Source organism: Stegodyphus dumicola, chromosome 4, assembly GCF_044657685.1.
Source record: "Stegodyphus dumicola isolate Sdum_Otavi_A_Nest chromosome 4, ASM4465768v1".
Lineage (NCBI taxonomy): Eukaryota > Metazoa > Arthropoda > Arachnida > Araneae > Eresidae > Stegodyphus > Stegodyphus dumicola.
This window is the reverse complement of record NC_140771.1, coordinates 34,891,183-34,914,906: the sequence shown is the minus strand read 5'-3', so window position 1 is coordinate 34,914,906 and position 23,724 is coordinate 34,891,183. Positions and strand designations below refer to the sequence as shown.

Genomic DNA, 23,724 nt, shown 5'->3' with positions numbered 1-23,724 from the left:
ACAATGCCTATGTAACTGTAAAGGTATCTGGCCCTGTGTAATTGTAACCTTACAGCAATTTTGAGAAATTGAAGGTACTGAACGGTTAGAACTCGGCAGACGGTTAGAATACATGACGGGAGAGAACATCAGCTGAGTTTAGTTCAGAGTATTGAGAGTATTAAAGGGTCAATGTGCAAGCTTACGCGTTTCAGGCTTTATAGCTGTTTTATATTAAATGTTCTGAGCAGCTGGAAGTGGTAACTACAGATTGTACTCCGTCATACCGAGAAAAGCTGTATGAGTACATTTGTAAAAAGTTTCAGAACTGTAAAGTGTATCTTTACAGTTCTGAAACTTTTTACAAATTTTACAATTTTTACAGTGGTTTACAATTTGGCCAGTTGGGAAAATGAATTTTTCCAAGCTATCATCGGTTTTGTGTGCATTTAGTCCATTACAAATCCGTAAGCATGTAACATTATTACAACTTCAATGACATAAAAGATTTTTTAAAAAGTGTTTACAAATTTAACAGCATAAGAGTTCCATTAAAAGAGTTTTGTACATTTCAGCATTAGAATCAAAATATTTCAATTATTTTACTGGAACAGAACAATAGTATACTAAAATACAGATTAATCCAAAAAGTTATAAAAGTTAAAGTTAAAAAAACGTTATCCAGGATTAAAAGAGAACAGATCAGATACTTTCAATATCGTCGAAGAAGTGTAACAACTGAAGCAAGTTCTATGGATTTAACTCGAGTGTTTCACTACAATTTCAGTCCTTCCACCTTTTGCGGGAGTGCTACAGTCTGTGTAGCTCCTTAAGTACAATTCTTCTGTATTTCTCGCGTCGGTTAATAACGTGCAGAATTTTGAATTTCTAATTTTTTAATTAATTTACGTAAAATAAATTTACAAAGATCATTAAACAAATTTTGACGATGAAACTTTCCATCTCTTAAAAGCATTAATGACCGTTACACCTTTTACGTATTACCAATGACAAATTTTAACCGGCGGGGGGGAAGAAATCTTAATTTTTATTTCAAAATTTTATTACAAAAAAACAAAAAAGAGTCACACAAAAGCAGTATCAGGTGAATATCGGATCCATATATGGTGAATTTTTGTTCAGATATTTACAAATAGGAACATAATGTAAATTGAACGAGTTCTCTCATCACAATTCCAGGTCATTTTCTACGAATAGCTTCAAGAAAACACCGCAAAATATCCTAAAAAAGATTCTTGGTTTACAATTTGGCCAGCTGGCAGTATTCATGATGCACAACGTGACGAACAGTCCAAGACTTAAAATGTCTCTTATAAATCAGTTTCAAAACCAAATGAACAAGAAATAAAAATTTTAATATAATGTAACTAATAAAACTGCTATTATTTATACTCATACGCTTGTATCAGCAAACATACAGTTCCTATTATGGCCACCATGTTTACCTTTCAATTTACAAATCGTACAATTTATTTAAAACTCATTCTACATCATAATGAACATAATTAAACAAATCGCTGGCAATGGCGTTATCAGTTTTCATATTTACGAGTATTAAACTTGCTATTTGTGTAAAGCCTTCATTTAGTAAATTACATTTTGATTTTTCTCGTAAAACATTAAACTACGTTAAAAGATCCATTATTTGCATATCTCTCTAAAAGTAAATTAGTACATGCACATGGAGTCTTCGGCTTCCAATATTCTGGATATCGATTTCAATACATTTTCACTTCCCATTACCACCTTTGTTAAGCAAAGCATTTAAAATATCGCTTTCTGTAATAATACTATACGTAAACAAGTTGTCATCGATCCCTACATAATCAATGAGGTCACCATTAAAGCGTACATGTTGTTTAAATAGCAATTACACGGATGGCACTTCTTTCTTCAATAAAATATCGGCATGAGGACGTTATCATATAATAATACACTGTATCGCTTAGGTAACGCGTTTCGATTGCATCCAAGTTTTCTTACATTTTAGTGATATTAGGAACCCACTAATGGAATATTTTCCAAAATTTTTAGCGTCGCGATCTACGTATCATTGTGGTAAAAAAGTATCAGATATAGTTCGTTTAAAATACGTCTGTAAGTATCTCGCATAACTCAAAACCAAATAGCATCAGAACGTTGAAATTTAGTATGTGGGACTGCTATAACATGCAGATGTGCACATCCCCTTTCGGGTGCAATCGGCTGCACCAAAAGTATATAAATATATGCTACTGTAAAAGATCGAAGCCTGGTAAAACCTAGCTTTTACCAAAGTGGTATGCTAAAGAATCTACTCAGCTACACATGTCAACAACATCATCTTTCCAGATCAATGCGGCTTCAAAAGAAAACATTCAACTGTTCACCAACTCTACCGAGTAGTAGCAATTATCTCAGAAGGTTTACAAAAGGTTACAGAAGATCTACACTGGAGGTGTATTTTTGGATATTGCTAAGGCATTCGATCGAGTCTGGCTAAAAGAACACTTTCACAAACTCATAACTCTGGGATTCCCAGAGCACACCATATACATAATTAAATCCTATCTTACCGATAGACACTTTGTCGTTTGAATAAATAATACATATTCCACAGAAAAGAAAATCGAGGCTGGCATCAAGGCTCGCTTTTAGGCCTGTTTCTCTTTAACACTTTTGCGAATGACATACCTCACACGCACTGCACGTCACTAGCAATGTATGCAGATGACACTGCGATCCTTACACAAAGTGCATCTCTTAGCACAGCAATCCAACAGTTACAAATTTACATCCACGCATTACAGACCTGGCTAAAAGTCTGGAAAATTAAGATAAATGTGGAAAAGTCAAAAGCTATTGTTTTCACCTACAAAAGAAACATCCACAGCTGTATCACCATGTATGATAACTGTTATTCCCTGGTCCAAGCAAGTCAAATACCTAGATATAATTCTTGATAATCATTTCACATGGAAGCTCCACATTAAGAATGTTAGCTCTAAACTCAAACCCCTAATTGCTTGAAACAGCGTTTTTGCTACTGATCAAAAGTTACTCATTTACAAGACCATGTTGTGCCCCATACTCACTTATGCACGCCCAGTCTGGGGTTATTTATGTAAAATCAGCTTTAGTAGATCGATTAAGCTGCAAAATGTTACTATTAGATTGCTAACAAAAAGCTCCTGGTATTATAGAACAGCCAGAATTCACAAGAAGATCAAACTCCTTACTACGAAAAAAATTTATCCAAAAAATCTTTGCACGATTTTATAGAAACATACCAAGAGTTAATAATACAAGCATTCCTATTGTATGCTCGTTACAATGTGAATGATGACAGCAATCGAAAAAGACCTCGAGCGATTCTCAGAGATTAATAATTTCTTGTGAGCATAAACTGTTAATGGGAGGAGAAAAAAAAAAAAAAAAAAAAACATTCAATACATTATTACCTCATCTTAAAATCACTATGTATTTATTCTTTTTCACTGATTGCCATGATTCATGTTCTAAATTTTCAAACTTTAGTAATTTTCAATACAAACTTATTTACTTCAACCCCCCCCCCCACACACACACACACTTATTCGGCTTTTGGTTCTGAGAGAGCCCTTTACAACTAGCAAGTGCGTTAATACTCACACTTCCTTCCACCAATAAGCTTTTTTTCCAGCTTTAAGCCACTACATCGAAAACGAATCAAGAAGAGACTGCTCACTCCTGACTCCACCCACTTTCTACCGAACTCTCCTTCATTTCACCATGAAGCATGACATCTGAACTTCTGAATTGCTATGTACGACTGATAAGACTAAAATTGCCACATATATAATTGCTATCGCAACTGCTTCATCTTCATTCACTTATCAATATGCCAATGCTCCAAAAATAATCCAGCATTTAGATGGGGATAGGGTCTCAGGCTCAGGAGCCCGTTGCAACGAACATTAGTTCAAAGATCTGATTGGCAACGATTCTATGCAACGTCATGAATTTAAAAATATATCATTTGGTAAGTACGAATAGCCAATGAATAATATATGGCGCCAACCGCTTGGAGTTTTTGTTATTTTAACAAACTTAATTTATGATGTGATATTTCCTCCCGATGATAATTTCAGATTGAATTCTTTATATGAATGTACTTATCAGTGTGTTATATTTCATGTTATATATAAATCATTCGATTTATTTTCTTCTTTTATGTAATGATTATATATATATATATTGCATTTCGCAATTAATTACTTTCCTTTCATGCTTCATTAATTTCATTATTTTTTTTTAATTTATAATTTTTATTTTTATTTCGTACTTTGCACTTTTATCAGCAATTTCAATCACTATTACTTTCAGTATGCAATTAAGCCTTTTGTTTAGTATTACTATTATTATTCTTACAACTTATTTAAAAAATACGCCAAGAAAAATAAAGGCATTGAAAACTTTGTAAATTATTATGTTTGTTGTGAGATCGACTGCCGTCTATTGCACGGGTTCTCAACCGGTGGTACGCAAATACGCAAAATATTTTTAACTATTAAATTCAGAAATAAAAACCCCAACATCCTGATCGAGTTTTTTCTCTAACATAAAGGTAGTGTTTAACGTTTTAAATTTTTGCTTAGATGATACGCGTTAGTCAAAAGGTTAAGAACCGCTGGTCTATTGGATACAAATTACATCATCTGCTTGGGAACAAATTGATTGATTGGCTTAGGAACTTGGATACAAAATCTCCCTGTGTAGGGAAAATGCTGTCAGAAAACACGTCTGTGAGGGAGACTTGTACGGAGATATGTCTCCTCCTGTAGACAGAGCTTAAGCAGGATCAAACATTATGAATTTTAATACCAAAAAACATTGAATATGAATGCATTATATCGAATATATAATATATACACGCTTTACTATTCTGTTGAAAAGACGAACATTTTCAGAATCCTTAGGAATAACAGTACTAAGAGTTATTCACTTCTGAAGAAGAACGAACAATATGCAATTCTAAGGAATGTGAAATTTTTCATGAATGCTATACTTCCTTTATAGTAACAACTGAAACGCTCGACTACAGAGACTTTCCGGGAGGAAGGGCAGAAGAAGACAGTCCCATATCATCCACTACCCAAGACAATAAATACGTAACAACATCCTCCGGAACAGAGAGACAGACAGACAGAAAGAAGGGAAAACGAAAGCGAAGATTACATTTCCCGGGCAACTCCGTATCCAAATCCCCTCACGCATTTCCAAACAGAGCCCCGACGACACATAACAACTATAAGCAATATATTTTGCGTCGCCGCTTCCGACGATTCTTTCCTGATGAAAAAGCACCGGGAGGAAACGTGATCCATTCCCCAGCAGCAACGCGGCAGCTCAACTCCGGGTCGCGATTTTCATCTCTGATAGCAAAGCTTATATGGAAAGAAGACAAAAAGGGAACCAACTATCTCCTCATATATTTATTTAAATAAAAGTGTACATAGTTTTCTGGACAAATAAAGATAATTCATCTACATTTAATTAAAAAGGCTATTAAAGGTAGCGGCAATGACGAACTTATCACTTTATTAAAATATCAATGCAAGGAATTATAAACGATATGTTCCATTTTACTGCCTCATAAGTAGTATATTAATTATAACGAAGCAAATTCAACACAAGATTACGGTTAATTTAAAAAAGGTTCCATGCATTTCAAAATAGCAGAAAAGCGGTTCTTGCGATCAGTACATTGAACATGCAATTCAGTAGAAAAGTCATGCAAATGTCAGAAACAAAAAGTCACAGGCGACGAGAGCGTACGGGCGGCGCTCTTAACTCAAAACTACAATAAAAGGAGGGACGGGGACGCAATTACAGACATTCGTTGCAAGTAAGTTCTTTCGTGAGATATGGCCAGAAGAAATCCCTTGGATGACTTCACACGTAGAAGAATGATCGGAAAGGCTGGAAGACCAGTGTAGCTGAAGAGTTCGGAATCAATAAAAGTGTAGTATCGCGTGCTTGAAAAACCTTCCATAGCATAGCTACAGCTGTTAGAAAGCTTGGTGGTGGCCGCCCCAGCAAAACAAATTCACTGGATCACCGATATATCATGCTGAAGACGAAAAGAGCCCGAAACCAGTCAGCAAGCGCCATACCTCAGCAACTGAGTACAGCTACGAAGCGACAATTGTTGCGGTTTACTGTGCCAGATGCCTTCACAAAAGTGACCTATTCTGAAAGTTGGCCATCGGCGCCACCGTTTAGAGTGGTGCAAGAAGCACAAAAACTGGACATCTCATTAATGGAGTCGTGTTCTCTTTACAGACGAGAGTCGGTTTAGTGCCACAAGCGAGTCTCAACGCCAGTTCATTTGGACAGAGGTCGGCACACGGTTTCATCCCAGTAACATCACGGAAAGAGACCGTTACGATGGTCCTGGAGTTCTCGTCTGGGGAGGCTATGTTGAACGCGCTAGCTTCACGTTTTCGACAGAGGTTCTGTAACCGAAGATCGATATTCTCAGGAGGTGATCTTTCCCCATGTGCGTCTGTTCCAAGGTACCACTGGAATAGACTTCGTTTTTATGGATGACAATGCACGGCCACAACGGAATCCTGCTGTTCAGAAGCTAAGGCAAAGTAAAGATATCACTTGAATGGATTGGCCAGCGTACTTCCCTGATTTGAATTCCATAGAACATGTGTGGAATGCTTTGAAGAGACACCTTGCGGCTCGATTACATCCTCCGGTGAACACCCAAAACTGAAACAGATACTGACTGAGAAATAGGTCCTCTTACCTCAAGATCTGTTGGACAATCTGGTGCTGAGTATGGAGGGACGGTGCGAAGTAACCACTGCAGTAAAGGGAGGGGCATATCCCATACTAAGGAACATCTGCTTGTTGTTCTTCCTCTTGTACAGACAATCATGTGTAACGATACTATGAGTTCAATAAAGCTTTTTTTGTGTGTGTGTTTGATTCCATACTGTATGCATTGTATTCATTTTCGCGCAACTATGCTTTCGTCATCGTTTAAATACAAAATGCTGTCTCATTTCTGAATTTCATGTCTCTCAGATGATTTCTCGTGGAGTTATGGGAAAAAGAACACTCGTTGCTTAAGTTTTGCACACCCAGTGTAAAAATAATATCTACTATTGCCTACTCTTTTTTTTTAAACATTAACTGGTGTAAAAAAATATCAATAAACTAAAAAAATATTTTACGTTTTAATTAATTAAAATAGATAAAAAGACAGAACTCTAATTTGCACATGATTTTTTAATTTGGATGTAGAAGATAAAACACAGAAGTACAGTTAGAAATTCTGCAATCTGTATTTATTTAGAAACTATTTAACTTTTATACTTAAGATATAAAATTACATTTTTTTCAAATTTGTTTCAAAAGATACTACGAATACAAACAAGTTTTTTAATTATTCATTACGTTGATAACAACATTCTTATAACATAAAAAACAAATGTGTATAGCTAACTAACGGTACTAGCTAAATGAAAACAACATCAAAGAAAGGAAAACACTCGCAAAACATTTTTTAAGCACCCTCAATTGATAACAATAAACTAAACGTGCTACTCAACATTCATTGTAACGAACAGAATTTTATCGTTAACTGAAAATAATAAACTTTCTTCCGGGTGCTAAAAAGGTAGGGAAAAAATTTATTAGGTAACTTTTTTATATAGAGAGCAAATAAAAAGTTTAAGCAACCAAATTAAATCTTAAAATTACCACCTAAAAAAAATTGGAAGCTTTCACATTTTATATTACGTCCAAAGGGGCTTTTTTTAACGATTTGTGAGTTACATTTTTTTTTATATGAAATATCATGTTTTTCGCACTTAAACCATAATATTCAATTCAACAGCAGTATTACAAAATAATTTAAAAAGAGCACATCTTTAGAATTTCCGATACCCGGTATCGCGCACTGGAGATAAAAATGCTTCTCCCCAACCCCGGTACATTGTTGCCACTGCTCGCTTTGAAATCGTTGAGTTTCTTAATCAAAACCTCATAAATGCTTTACAAAATACGAAATAGATAAAAAAACAAATTCCAAATTTAGGCTTCCAGATGCCCATATTTGGGTGGACAAAATTTGGTGGCTCTAGGTACCGCTGTTTTATCACAATGCGTGAAACATACATTTATACAGATTCTTCATTGTTTAATTTCTTTAAATACAATACAGGGGGATATTATTTGGTAGCAACAATTGGAAAAGTGATTCAGACTTTTTAAGTGAAGTTTTCTACGGAAAATGCCAAAAAGAAATTAATAGCCCTCCGTGCTTAAAAAAAAAGAGAGGGGGGGGGATTAGACGTTAAGTCTAGAAATGGATACACTTTAATTCGAAACCTACTGCCATCTAAGTTTGCATTTTGCCTAATTTTAAATTTTACGTTCACATGCTTCTCTAGCAAATATAATATATACAACCTCACACATCAAAAATTTTGCCATTAAATTTTCAAAAAGTAAAATAAATCAATACACACTAACTCCTTGACCTATGAATAAATTTCAAAGTTAATGCGCTTAAAAATACAAATTAATATCCTGTCATATTTATTTGGTATAATCGAAAATTTTATTTAAAATTTTTCATATGGAATAAAAAAGGGAAGCCTTTTATATGAAACTAATAAAATTTCGTATCCGCTATGGAGCGTCAAAACCTGTTTTGATATTAATAATAAATGATGCATCTCAGACACCACTGGATCTCAAACAGTTAAATAAAAAAATTTAAAAATTACAACATTGAAAATATAGGAATATTATTTTAATACTTCAGTTTAATTCTTGAAACAATCTTAAGCAGTTATAGTTAAAAATTAGTCCCCCAGAAATGAAAGCATAAATTGTAAACCTTTAATCAAAACGGGCTGTTCAAAATGGTAAAGCCAAACGGTGGGGGGGGGGACCTGTTGTGATATTATCTCTTCGGAAATTAACGCAACCTGAAAAATTGTGCACTTATTTAATAAATTAATTAATTTACTATTCAAGACGAAGCTGCGCACTTACTGTTTGCGCATGAGATTTGCAAGAACTATTTCATTAAAATAGCAAAAATTTTTATTTCGCAGGGGTACGAAATCTGCTACTTTAAAGCATCTCAAAAAAACTGTTTAGAATATTATTTGAATTCCTGACAGACCCGCAAATTTAACAATACTAATTTATTTGTATAACATAATTTAAAATAATAGCATTTTTTATATTACTAACTATATAATATTATTTATAATCTTACTATATAATTATAGTATATGTATAATTTATGATATCTTTGAACCTATTACTAGAATTTGGAAATTTGAACACTTTTTTAAGTGCCGTCAGCATATTTTTATCGGACATGAACGCGTACAAATCCGCTTAAGCAGCAAGTTCAATAAAGACACCTCTATTCATGGAAACGCAGTTCTTTTTTTAATGGAGATGCTGTTTAATGATCGGAATGATTTAATAACGCAAAAGTCGAAGATTAACGCGTGAATGATCTGCTCTCTAATGCCCCAGTAATAAATACCGAAATTATATTACAGGGCCTTCGGTCCATGAGAACTAATTAAAGCTCAGCCGCGAGTTCCTAATCGTAGATTTATGTATGTTCTGCAATAATTCCAATGGAACTAGGCAAGGGGATTTGCATAAACTAGCAAATAAAAATTGTACGTTCATGTACTGGATACTTCATCCCGCTACGATTAACTAACTAATCAAAGAACAAAAATAAATGTGTTATGATAGGGTACCAGATTAAAAAGCAAAATTCTAGAGCAATAACTTTATTCTCGCCTCGTGTCGTTATCCTTAATTAACTTCAAAATTTGGCGATAAAAAAAAAAATTCGCCTATGAGAAAGTTAGCGGACTTGATATTCACATATAAACAATTTTTTGATGTTAGAAAATTATTAGCATCCTTTCATTTTCGGGGGCTATGTTATGTTACGTTATGGAACTAAATCGCCATCCGGTCATTTTTTCGTTACACATTTACGAGGCCCGGCAGTCACTTGTGGATTTCCTATCATTCAAACTACACTGTTTTCCAAATTATAATGATAGCACGTTCCTCATACGTTCGACGCTCGTTATAATGACCCCTCGCGTCCTATAAAAACGGACGTTATAACGAGTGGTAGCTATGCTGCGAAAATGGATTTAGTACTTCTCATCACTTCCGTGAAAACATTTTTAAAAGAATTCTACACATAAAAAAAAAGATTTTTGTAATTGCATTCCCGGCCTCTTTGTGGAAAAGTATACGAATATTCATTTCGTAAATCTGCATTGTTCCGAAATGGCCAACTGCGGTAAGATAGCTTTTCTCAAAGCCGGCTTAGTTTTATCAAAAAGTGACATGGGAAGGCACGATTGGACATACTAGAACGCATTATTAGCGGTTTTTCTCGAGAGTGTTCTGGCAAGTAGGTTAATGCTATATATAACCTGCCTGTACGCGCTGAGAGTAGTAGTTGCAAGTGTTATGTTGACTTCAGTAGTAGTGCTTTGAGTTCAAGGTTTAGCTTGAGAATGACCGAACCCAGTAGGGAGTTGTACTTTAGTGCTTTGCCGTGAAGCAGTCTTCTCTGGTTTAGCTTGAAAGCTGTGTTGCTGATTGTTTCAGCGTGTTTATCGTACTTTGTCGACAACTGTTGACGTGTCTTTGGAACTCTCCAGCGTAATACTGGCGCATAAATTGTGTTTCGATTTTTCATCAAGTGTTGTCAACAATTACTCCACATCCAAAGAACCCGTAGAAAACAACAGTATCTCTGCTATGTGCTTTCTATGCACATTCTTCTAAAGCAGTTTCTAACAGTCGCGTTCAATACTGTCTTTCTTGAATGAAAGGCATAATATGTTGATAATAAGTATAACATACTAGTCGATTTCTTTGCTGGCATCGCCAAGTGTTAATTAAGATAACCATTTTACTTGTGTTATCTGTCATTATTCTATCCGAACAACATAAACAATTCCTCAAAAATTCTAGACATCATACACGATTTTGTGTTATTTTGGTAGACTGCTTGGTAAAATTTCAACACCCTGAAATATTTCGATTTCGTAATAAATCAGTGTTTAGTTCTTAAAAGTAGAAGTCTTCAACATCCTGTTACTCACTGCCTAATTCCTTCTCTTTACTTTCAGTTTCCTCTTTAAAAATTAAAGATCTCTTGGGTGTCATCTGTTTCGGAGAGGGGGGGGGGAATCATCAGCATCAAATACTAACCTTCTGGGCATACCTGTCTATTATGTTCTTCAATACGGTTTCGTTGCTTAATTTACCCTTTTTGGATACTTCATTTCCGCAACACTAAATGGTCACGATCAGATAAATGTTTAACAACACGCTCAGTTCTTGAGGGGAATAAATGGGTGAAACGTTGAATTTGGACTCGTGTGTTGCATTAAATGATTTTGCTCTTCGTTAAATGGTGAAATACTCAGAGCTTTTTGCACGGTATTTCAAAAAAAAAAAAAAAAAAAAAAAAGGAAAGAAAAGGAAAGAAAGAAAGCCATTACAATGAAGTAAGTGGTATATGAACGATGAATAACTTCAAGATAGAAGAGAAATATGCCAAAGTAAAAATAAAATTACCCAAAGCAACAAAATTGTGTTTCTCGTACATTTTAGTTAAGGCTCTAATCTATGCCACACATACAGTTGCGCTTTGCCTAATTTTTAGGAATCGGGTATCTTTTATGGAGCTCAAAAAATAATTCATAACAACACATGTTTTTAACGGAATCTTATATGCATACTTACGCCACCAATTTAAACAATTTGAAAGGAAATAAATCAAATTTCATTTACTTTGCTACCACGGATATTAATTTCATGCAACTTTTTATCCCCCTTTCTTTTCTCATACAGCTATGTAAAGAATAATAATTTACTATGCGGTGGTGACAGCAGTTTTTAATAGACCAAACCATCTAAAATGAATAAGTAAATTCCAGATATTTCCAGGAATAAAAGCAATATTCGCTTTTCAAATAAAAAATTCCCAACGCGACAATGAAGTCTAACTAATACATATCCAATCTCTTGGACATATAAATGTATACTTTTTGTATGCGACTTTGGCCTGAGATTGCGAGAGATTTACGATTTTAGATGTAAATTTTATTTATGTTATTATTTCGAAGCCCCTTTCACATACATATATAGTAATGCAGTGTAAAAAAGGTAGTATTCATACATTTTTATGTAAAAACAAAAAAGAAACTCATGAAGAAATTATAAGCAAATTTGTTAGCATAAAATAAACTTCTTTATAAATGCAGGTATTAAAATTAACTGTGTACGATAGGCAGATTAAGTTATTTGAATGCAACAAAACACGTGACGACTATTTGCCGAAGGGAAAGATGCTGTCGAAGAAAACTTTCTAAGGAAAACTGGCTCGTATTCGTGTTACATATGGGGAAAACCAAACTATGCACCTAACGTATTCACCTGGGCTAGAAGCCCGGTCAAAATACAAGCATTCAGGGGCTTCAACAACTCCACCACTGGTGGGGTCTAAAACAGGCAATAGCAAAGACTTTTCCCCCCGTTTATGCTTCAACTAATAAATAACACGATCATATTTATACTGAAACGTTATTCGACGATCCATTCTCCAAACCCGGCTATCTACCAATCTGAAAGAAAAGACTAATTATTGTAACTGAATATGACTATTTATATAATTAATATCGTGTAAATTATTTATTTACAAATGATTGAACTGTATAATGAGTAATACAGAGTAACAAAAAATTTACACAATTCAAACCAACAACAGCAATTAAGGGCAGAGTTATGTTCCAAAAGGTTAATATTAGCCGTGCTAAAACTATCTCTTTAAGGACACTCGTACTGAAATCCAGTGATTTTTCTTATATTCTAGACGATGATAAACATAAAAATAAAACAGAAATCAAATCTGTTTCATACAACCGTTTTGTTTTTACGTGCAACGGGCTCTGCTAACAGTAAAATACGATTTGGTTATCATCCCAATAAACGAATATATATTAGTACAAGAATGTAGCGTTACAGTTTTTCCCCTTTTCTTATAAACTGCTTAATGTTTAAAATAATATACTGACATACAACTGATCTTCTAAATTCCCGTTAACACTACTATCGGTTTCACAGATGGGTTACGAGGGGATCGCAGTCTTATCTGCGAAATCGCCAGTAACAGAATAAATAGCAACTGTTGTCAAGGGCTCTCAACATCGATGCTAATCTCAACAACTGTCTCTCCCTTCTAAAGTCTCAATGTCTGGTCACAGCTTTCGCTAATTGATCCTAAACAGGGCTATTACGGCTAACTTGTAGATGTAACTGGTAAACATTTATTAAACGTGCAATTCAGAGCAGGCTTTAATATTCAATTATTTCCTGCCTAGCTTTTAATTATTGGCATCACACGCAGCGCCGCGCATGTCACAGACGGCTGTCCAAGCAATCAATAACCTCTCGAGCATGTTTCGATGAAATAAACTAACTGCTGTCATCGCTCATTTCAGATTTTGTTTAGAAAGCGATACACTGATGTCCTCCCTTTGTAAAATACTTCGTTCATGTAGTACCTGCTACTAGAACTACGGATGTAATCAGTAGAATTATTACAGAAGATTTGGCGAAATTTTCAATCCGTTTGTGCAGAAGTAAATAGTAATTCATGCTTGATGCATAGAAGAAATATGTTTAACAATTTTCTTCAGACGTTCTCAAAACAAAAATCCTATTTCTATAGTATAATGAAGTTCTAAATTACAACATATTAGCAGCAACTTTTGAATGAAGAAAGAAAATATACCAGATGAGAGGCCTTTCCAGGGATTTACCAGACACAAATCTCATATTTTTAAAAGGCGAAAACCGCAAAACTGGACTCCAAGAAATCTGACAATTTTCAATTATCATTAAGTCTTTCATTCTTTTTTATATTACTCATTGTTCGGCAGCTGCGACTAGGCCCCGAATACTGGCTTAGATGAATATTTAGATCTAACCCACTTTCGCAGCTCTCTTTTTACAACACCATACAGTAATTACAACGACTAACACCTGTCTGAAAAAGTTCTTCAACAAGAACCGGTACGGAACAATTGATTGCTTAACTAAAACAGGTATAAGCGCTAGGTTAGGTTAGATGTCACGTTAAAGTACTCGAAGTCTTAATTTCTTTACACAGCTTTAGGAAAGGATTCTTTCATGAAGTATTCTTCAAACAATGCGATTCGCAAAACAAAGGAGAAAATTCGCGAATAGAGACGAGGTAAAATACTGTATACAAATCGATGATTTCGTATTAACATGCTTAAGCCCTTCACTGCCTCAATACCAACAATTAGTAAGTTAGCAAATTACAAGTTTCTTTGCCAAATCTGAATACAAATTAGCTCTGAAAAGTTGAAGAAATTGATAGAAAATTCAGAAAAGAATGAAGATCAAAAGAACAGGAAAAAAAAAAAAAAAAAAAGCTCGAATCTAATTCAGACATAATACTTTAATTCAAAACGCATTACTCTGGATGCCAGATTTCTTCTTTACACACTTCTCCGACTTTGTGTGATACTTTCAACATGATTCAACAACGAAGATTATCAGAGCGGTACATCTGGGGTGAGAAACGCTGGATCAGACAAAAAGGAAACGCCGCGATCTCCTTGGATCCACTCCCTGATACTCTGCCAATCGCACCTGGTCAATGCACCCCTTCACCATCCCGTAATAAACTTGGGAGATATCTGAACCTGCCGGTGCTCAACGACTGCCTGCCAAGAAGAGTTCGTCTAATAAGTCAGAAATAAATGTCTCCGACTCTTCGTTGTATTACAGTAGGATTTCTGAGGATGAAAGTGTAGCAAGCAAAATCATTAGTTATCAGTTTCAAGTTATTCATCGCTGAAGTTGCAAACAGCAGATTGTATAACTGACAGTTTGATTCTGCACGGAAATAAATACACGGGGGGGGGGGGTATTATCTTTCGTTAATTACAATTTTGTCTCTAAGATGTTTAAATTTTATATATATATATATAAAAAAAAGGTATAAAATATTTAGATGAATTTTACCGAAATATATTTCGATTGTCTAAAACGTCACTTTTTCCCCCTCCATGTGAGACTCTAAAAGGGATTTTAGAGTCGAAGTTTTTGTCTTACATTTTTCTGCGCTTTACATGTAGCACCTGCGGGTTTACTCCAATACATTTTTTTCCCCCCATTTAGAAATGCATTTTCATTTCTAACGCTTTCGAGGAAAAAGCATAATGACATATGGAATAAAGAAGATAAAGACAGCTTGCTAAACATAAAGAATGATACCACTTAAGACACAGATATCTGTGGCTTAGTTGAGCCATTCTGATATGCGTTCAGAAGGGTAGCGATAATACTACACTTAGTGATAAAAAACAGGTACCATTATTTTTATCAACTAAATTCTTAAAAAAAAAAAAAAACCTTATCATAATAATAATACGATTCATCATTTTCCATCCACGCCCAACGCGTCTCTCTCTGTCTCTTCTTTTTACACCCGGTGTAGAGAAGGAATCCTTGAAGGAGTATTTGTTTTACTCCAAAACAACTTATTTGAAACATTGCCCCAAAATCCCCGTTTTTTTTTTTTTTTTTTTTTTTTTTTTTTTTTCTTTGAGCAGAAGGGTGATGGAAAAGTCTTTGAAAGAGTGAATATCTCAATAAATTGTATTCTGTTTTTAAAGAAGGAGGGAATAAAAGGCTAAAAATAAATAAATGATTAATACCTTCATTTCAAAAATGCACAATGTTGTCGTTTTGTTTGTTATATTCACGGCTGATTAGCCACATGATTATCTGGCCATGCGTAGACGATGTTCACAAAATGGAAAATGGCGTAGCAGGAAGAAAAGTTCTTGTCGTTTCTTGGCTTGTTTAATAACAAACACCTCTGATTCAGAAACAAATTTAAAAAGCAAGATGATGTATTTAAATGTAAGTCAAACAATGGATGTTTTTTACCCTGATGACTTGTGTCTACACCTTCAGCATGAATGTCATCTAATCAGACCCAGTTACACTTTTTTATCTTTTAGTGCTTCGTAAAAATCAAAACCAGTGCTAGAAAATTTCAACATGTTACAAAGGATAGGCTGATGTGATGGCGGCGACTTGTGTCTATGCCTTCACCATCACTATCATTTTCTAGAACCCAGGTAGATATTTTCCTCTTAGTTTAATTTTCAAGTTAAAATTTCAAGACGTTAAAAAGGCTTGCGTCCTTGAATTCATACTTCCATTTTATCCCTAACCTCACTCGTGCTAAGCAGCTTGTCATCAGATTCCCAGTCAGAAATTCTTTGTATAGATAATATCGGGGAGTGCAAAAATTCCGGTAATACCTATGGTGAGAGTTGTTTGATCGAATACGGTAGACTTTGGCTAGGCTCTCCTCTTAAAGAACTTTTTATTATAAATGAGTCAAAGAAAACATTCTTTATTATTTAAAGCTCACCTTGCATGAGGAAAAAAGAAAAAGAAAATTGCGGCTGCAGCAACACAGGTGGATCTCGTCTTTCGCACAATTCGCTATTTCGCACATTTTTAAAAATTCGATTTTTTAAAAATGTTTGTTAACATTGCAAAACTGTGATTAAGCTGAAGCCAATATTAGTTTAGCACGCAGAAAATCCTACAGAACTGAAAGAGAAAATTAAGACTACAGGAAGAGCTTCCATTCATTTGGAATTAAATAAAGATAGCCTCGGTTACTGTGTTAATATCTAAAGACTGGTTCATTTTTCAGTTCGCACCGGCAATTAGGCAATACTGGAAAGATAAAAATTTACAATTAAAGCATAGTAATCTTAGACAATGCTCCAGCAGACGAAAATCTCTGCAGAATTCATACCCTAAAATCAATGTTGTGTTTTTTCCCTTTCAATATTACATGCTCATACAGCCCATGGATCAAACAGTGATACGTTTAATCGATATTACAAAAATTTGAAAGAACTATAATATATGGAACATAAACAATACTGAAGATTTGTGGGCTGAAAGAGAAGATTTTTGAAAACAACAATGCTATCAAATGACGAGTGATTTTATAAATTTTGAAAAAACTTAGGAAAGTATCACAGATGAAACAGTTAGTCTAAACTTAACCTGAAATGAAGACATTAATGAATTAATTGAATCTCACTCAATACCTCTGTCAAATGAGTACTTAATTGAATAACGAGTTAAATGAAATACACAATGAAGAAACGGTTAATTAAATATTTTAAATCTTTGACCATCAAAAATGTGAATAAGGCCTTCATGCATCTTGACAATTATTTTACTATCACGAAGGAATGTGATCTGTGATCCCAACGAAGAACGCATATACGGGCTATTGAGAAAGACACAGCATGTGATAGAACTTTTTATCGTGTAAAAGAAAAAAAAGGGTGGGCCGGGGGAGTAGTATTCAACTTACGCTTGATAAGTTTATATAGGAAACACTTGAAAACGCTTCAGCACGTCTCGTTAACTTAATTTTGTATGTAGATAAAAAAAAAATAATATTAATTAAAAATAAATGTTTTAAAATACAATTTTTAACAGCCCTATGCTTTCGAACATTCAATGTTTGCACATATTTTCAGGAACCAACTGCGTGCGAAAATGGAGGGTTGCATGCTGTCTCTTATTTTAAAATAGGCCCTTCAATGTCGTAACGACTCTTCCTTTAATTGTAACGTGTAATCACCGCACACAGGGAATTTGGGGGATTTTAGCAAATTTTGGAATTCGACATTTTTCCCCCAAGCAGTGGTTATATAGTTATCATTTGGTACGAAAGCATGGTCTTAGAGCGTCTAAAGGCCCGTCCACACGAGGACGCTCGCGACGTAGTTGACGCAACTTTTTTGACGCCGGCGTAAATTCGCGTGACGCAGAAGACGTAAAACTGAGTACGCTCCTGTCCAGCTTTTTCGCCCGCGACGCGCGCGTATAGCCAATAGCCGACCGAGTTCTTATCACGTGTCATAATCAGAAAACCTTCTTGCTTACCCGTTTCAAAATGGCGTCAGAACCACACAGAGATGAGTTTTTGCTTAGAAATATCATAACTGTATACAGCAATAAAATTATCAGCATTGTTCACGCCATCTTCAGATTTCTCAAACCGTATATATTGGTATAAATTTAAAATTCTTAATAAAGGGGAAAACTGTATATTTATAAAGCAATGATCCGACCAGTATATCCATATGCTTCACCTATTTATAACACCGTAAGTAATAGGAACTTAAATAAATTACAGTTTCTACAAAATCAAAGTTTCTACCTTACAAAATTCTCCTTAATTAATATAAATATTGGCTACATCATGTGTAATAAAAAGCTTTATAAATATCCAAATATTAAATACACCAAAAACTAACTTCAGCAATATAACAATTTCTAAAATAAAGCAGTTGACTGTGAAAGAGTATTCAATAAAATACAACTTCGAAATACGAAATTTTGGAGGAAAGTTACAACTTGTGTCATACAGCAATCATTTATTGAAGTTTAATTAAATTACCTTTGCAGCGACTTCTACTTGTTACATTATTTTTCACAAACAATACTATCATAGACAGCCGAGTGATCAGCGCGCTGCTTTGCAAATGGAGAGGTGGCGAGTTCGAACCTCACCCGTAGACAGTATAAAATTTAGTTAGCTTTTCTCATTTTGAAACGTGTTTCTTATATTTAATCAAGAATCATTATATTCTTATTTTACCTATTATTATTGTTTTCATTTCTTATTTTATTCATTATTATTGTTTTTAATTTAGTTTAAAAATGTGCATTGCAAATAGAAATCCTTATGTAATAAAATATCTGCAACTCTTTATCGTATATCATCTATAAATTCTCTCTTTATTTTAACATTATTGCATATTTTATCATGCACATAATTTCTCATAAACTGTACAAAGTTTGAACCTCATTCTAAATTCAAAAATAAATAAAAAGAAAAACAAAAGACCAAGGGAGGGGGAGTTAAAAAAATATGAAGTTGGTTTTATTAAATTGTGGGTGGTGTATATAAAGAGAATTAAGTAATTTAATTCTCTTTATATACTGTATTCCAAACCAATTTTATAAATCCTAGTTTTCATACAATATAGAATCTGCAAGTCTGTCAAACTGGTCGATACTGATCCTGAAGTAATTAAAAAACAAGTAATATAAAAAAAAAATTAAGTCAATTCCTACTTAGGTCCACAAAGAAAAATTTAAAAAATACAAATAAATAAATAAATAAATAAATAAATAAATAAAAATACAAACAGAATTTCTTAAAATTAAAAATTTTAATATGTGAAATAGCTCTATTAACATCAAGTGTCTTTCACTACAAGTTTAAAAAATTGCATTTGAACTTGAGTGGATGAATAAAAAGCATTTTATGTACTGAAAATTTGAACAAGATATAGGGAGAGTGTGAGCTAATGGTAGGAATTTAATAATTCCGGATATTCATTTCGCAAACGGGGCAGTTAAAAAAATAAATCTCTTTGAACAGGTCGCTCTAAATAAATCTTTCGGACCCATTCCTGCCATTTTTTGCGTTTTTGTCTCTGCTTAATAATTGCACTTAATAGTAAAGTTTCAGCCATAACAAAAAAAAAAAAAAAAAAAAAATCATCTGATTCGGACAACTTGCCGCAAAAACATACAGAAGCACAGCGAAGTAATAAGATACAGCTCTGTTGGCGCTATATTACAGCGTCACGATTTTTGCGCAAAATTATCCAATTGATTAAACGCACTCTTCGCAAGCGTACTCGTTTGGACGCTTTTACGCTGGTAACGTAAAAGCGCGTTCGTCAGCTACGTTTCGAGCGTACTCATGTGGATGGGCCTTAAGGCTCTCTTCAGACGGTGGTAAAAATGTCATAGAGGCATAGTTATAAGACGTAAAATGCGGAAGTTCCTTTTCCACCTGCGAGAGAAGGTCTAAGCCGAAACTATTTAGAGAAACTAAATTTGCCCATACGCGGATGCGTTTACAGCTTTCGCGCTCGCATACTTCGTAAATGCATATTTGTATCGCCACCGAGGGAATGACTTCTAGAATGGACTAATGGGCTTCCAGTAATATTTCGGTCTTTCTTTTAACCTTTGTCACACTTTAAGCAAGATGGTTGAAAATGTTTTGCCATGCAGCAAAATAATTAAAGCATCGTGGATTTCTTGTGGAAATTTTCAGTGCGAAGTTAGATCAAATATAAGCATAATTATATATGTAAATAGTAGAAGTCTTAGCATTTTTTATTGTAGTCTATATAAAAACGATGTTGTATAATAATAGACAATGCACACTTTTGTTCAAAATGAACTTTTCTAATTTTCATTTCTATACATTTAGTGTGTTAAATTTCACATTAATAACTGTTCACTCTTAAATATATTGCCTACAAGTCATTCTTCAAACAAATTCACAACGAATATATTTAATTATTCATAATTACAAAACATTTTTTAAAAAACATGCTTGTTTAAAAGTTTTGGTGTTTACATTTTTTAAATTCTTTGTTGCATTATTCGAAATTTATTAATTATGAATTTCAAATTTAGGGTCTTTGAAAAACATTAGTTCTAAATTTCTTACTTTATGTCTTCAATTTATTCATATATAGCTTTTAATGTTAACAATAGGTATAATCAGATCATTCACAATAGTACATATTTTGAATCTTAGACCTTTCAAAATCAAAGTAATGCAAGCACTGAGATAAGAAAATACTATTGTAACACTTCCAATCATTCTCAGCTGAATTAAAAAAAAAAATAACACTTGAATTCTTATAATGCACAGGTGTTAGCAAATGCATAATATTCGTGGGGAGTGTACTCCAACTGAGCGAATGAAACCCTCCCCCATCCTGCTATAGTCCAACTGCGCCAATCAAAATTTCTTCCCCCCGTTGCCTACAGGGTTACAGTTTTACTTTTCGAAGCCAATTGCAGCCAAGAGGAAATTAAAAATAAAGAAATAGAATTACATATCAACAATCGCAAGAACAAGTAAAGAACAAGCACGCTACTTACTTGAATAACAATAATAAATGCAAGAGCTAACAAAGAAAATAAAAAGTACTAGTAAACATACATATTAGCGTTACAAACATCTTTCATTAATTACAATATTAGAGCAAGGAGTATTATAATAATATCATAAATTAAATAATTGTAAAGCATACCAATTATATTTTTTATAAATGAATAGTGGATTTGTTGCCAATCTAGAGAAACTAAGCTTCGGCAACAACAAAGATAAAGCCTTCTTTTATTATTATTGCGAATTAAGTCATGCTTAATCCATTCTGGAATTTATTCGAGGAAATAAGTGTTTAAGATTTACTTCGTAATTTTTAATACAGATATTGAGGTTTTATGTATTTTTGCCTTATCGTGAAGTGAGAACTGAATTAATTGAATGAGAAACATTGAATTGTCTGTAAAAAACCGTTTCTTTTTTTTGTTTCTTTAATTTCTTTTATACATTGCTTTACATTTACTTTTGTTAATTGCTTTGCAACACAAAAGAAATTTTCAGACTACTTGCAGAAGGTTTCGTAGTACTCTTGGAGGCAATAAATTCATCTTTATAACAACATGTGGGGCTAGAAGGCATTTTTCATGAGCACAACTATTAAGCTCTGACCTTTTTCACCCCTGCAACCGGAAGTCAGTGTATATTCCTAAAATAGCTAAATTTTCAATCAATTCCGAACGATTCTTTGACTTTCGTGCAAAGAAAAAAAAACCTTAGTGAAAAATTGAAGCTTGAGTCATTTTCTCGACATAAAGAGGTTGAGTCATAATATTGTCATAATAATATAATAATAATAATAATAATTGAATAATATATAATAATATTTGAATTATATATAATAATTGAATAATATATATAATAATAATAATACTGATAATTGAAGCTTGAGTCATTTTCTCGACATAACAGAGATAATATGCCACGAACATTAATCTGAACATTAATGCGTGATAAGTTTCACGAAAGTGAAATGTTGACGATTTAATAAACTTATAAAATAAAAAAAAGCACTACGAGATAGCAGCATTTACACGCCATACACTTATAACTGCAAAACAAATACAAAATAAAACATAAGCAACAACACGCGCTTATATGCAATGTTTCGAAGATTGAGAGTCACAAGAGCAATAGAAGCTGATTGATCCATTTTTGAAACCCCTAGCTCAGTAGCGATACCGACGTGCACTTGTGAATTATGCTTCCCGCTCAATACGTTTCACGAGTTCGCTCTGATTGGTCAACTCTTATACCAAGTCGGCATAAGGTTGAAAACTTTATGCCAAAACCCCTAAACCAGTTTTTGTGACATAGCAAGGTTTGATTACCTGGCAACGAGGCTCGGCTTAAACCAGTTATGACTTTCGTATCACCTTCTGAACAGAGCATTTAAGAAACAGTTTTCAGGAAGCCTTTAGCCAAAATATTAGTCTACGTTGTTGATGCATCTAAAAACTTGTCATGTCTTTGCTTCTTTCAGTCAAGCAAGTTATGAGTCAGTTTGATATACGATAATTATAGCTTTTAATAACTCAGTTCATAAAAAAATAATCCTCATAAATACACACTGAAAAAAGAACTGACTAGCTCATTTCTATAGCAAAATATTAATGCTCAAAAAAAGTTAATGAAATTTTAAGACTTTTTTTCCTATATGTTTAAAAAGCACAGATTTCCCACAAACTACTACTATATTACAGGATGTTCAAAAAATACCCACGTGATTTTAAGATTTTATCTATATATTTGAAAGCACAGATTTCCCACAAACTATATTACAAGTTCCTCAGACCTATGAACTTTATTAAATTTTAACACATGGGAAAGAACAGAGGGCTGAATTTCTCAAATTTAACTCTAATCACAATTTTGATCTCACTTGCAATGACTAACCTTGAATCATCTCCTCTATCGACAATAAAGACACGACAGGAAAAAACACTTTGTATATCTCAAAGACGGCGTCAGGGACAATCACATAATGGATAATTCTCGAAATCTATGTCGAAACACAATACCGCGATAATGCAATTTTCGTTGAAAAGTAACGCCACGCACTTAATAGCCAAACTCCTTAACAAAAAAATTAGTTCAGGAAAAACAAATTTATATTTAGATATTTTACATCACATAATTTTCTTTTCATTTGCTAAAATCTGAAAATGCTTTTTTTTTTTTTTTTTCCTTTTCCATATCTGACGTTATTTTATTTATACAAGCGACCCAATTTCAAATGGCTTTATTTTCGCAATTTGCTGGATGATAAGTAATTACTACACGTTCTATCTACATAAAGGATCTGCCCCCTCTCCGGCCAGAAAAGAAGAAAAAAATAATAATAGTTTAAGTCAACGAAAGTTTAAATGCCAATATCTTTTGAAAGAAGAAAAAAGAAAATCTGATGACTGGATAATTACTGTTAAAACTGGAAACAGCTGCAATTTTAGTAAGTATTTTATTACATTGCTAGAAATTATTAGAGAAATAAAAACTCATATCGAAGGCGGGGGGGGAGACAAAATAATTCGATTTACTAATTTATACTTCTCTTTACCCTAGTTTATGGTTTAAGAATTGTATGTTTCTGTTCAGTAATTAATAAT

General features: G+C 33.7%; 1 protein-coding gene across 1 annotated transcript in view; it reads right to left on the bottom strand.

The window, feature by feature from the left end:
* Positions 1–23,724, bottom strand: part of Cals (calsyntenin 1) — a 298,714-nt gene that overhangs the window by 247,038 nt on the left and 27,952 nt on the right. The window lies entirely within an intron of this gene.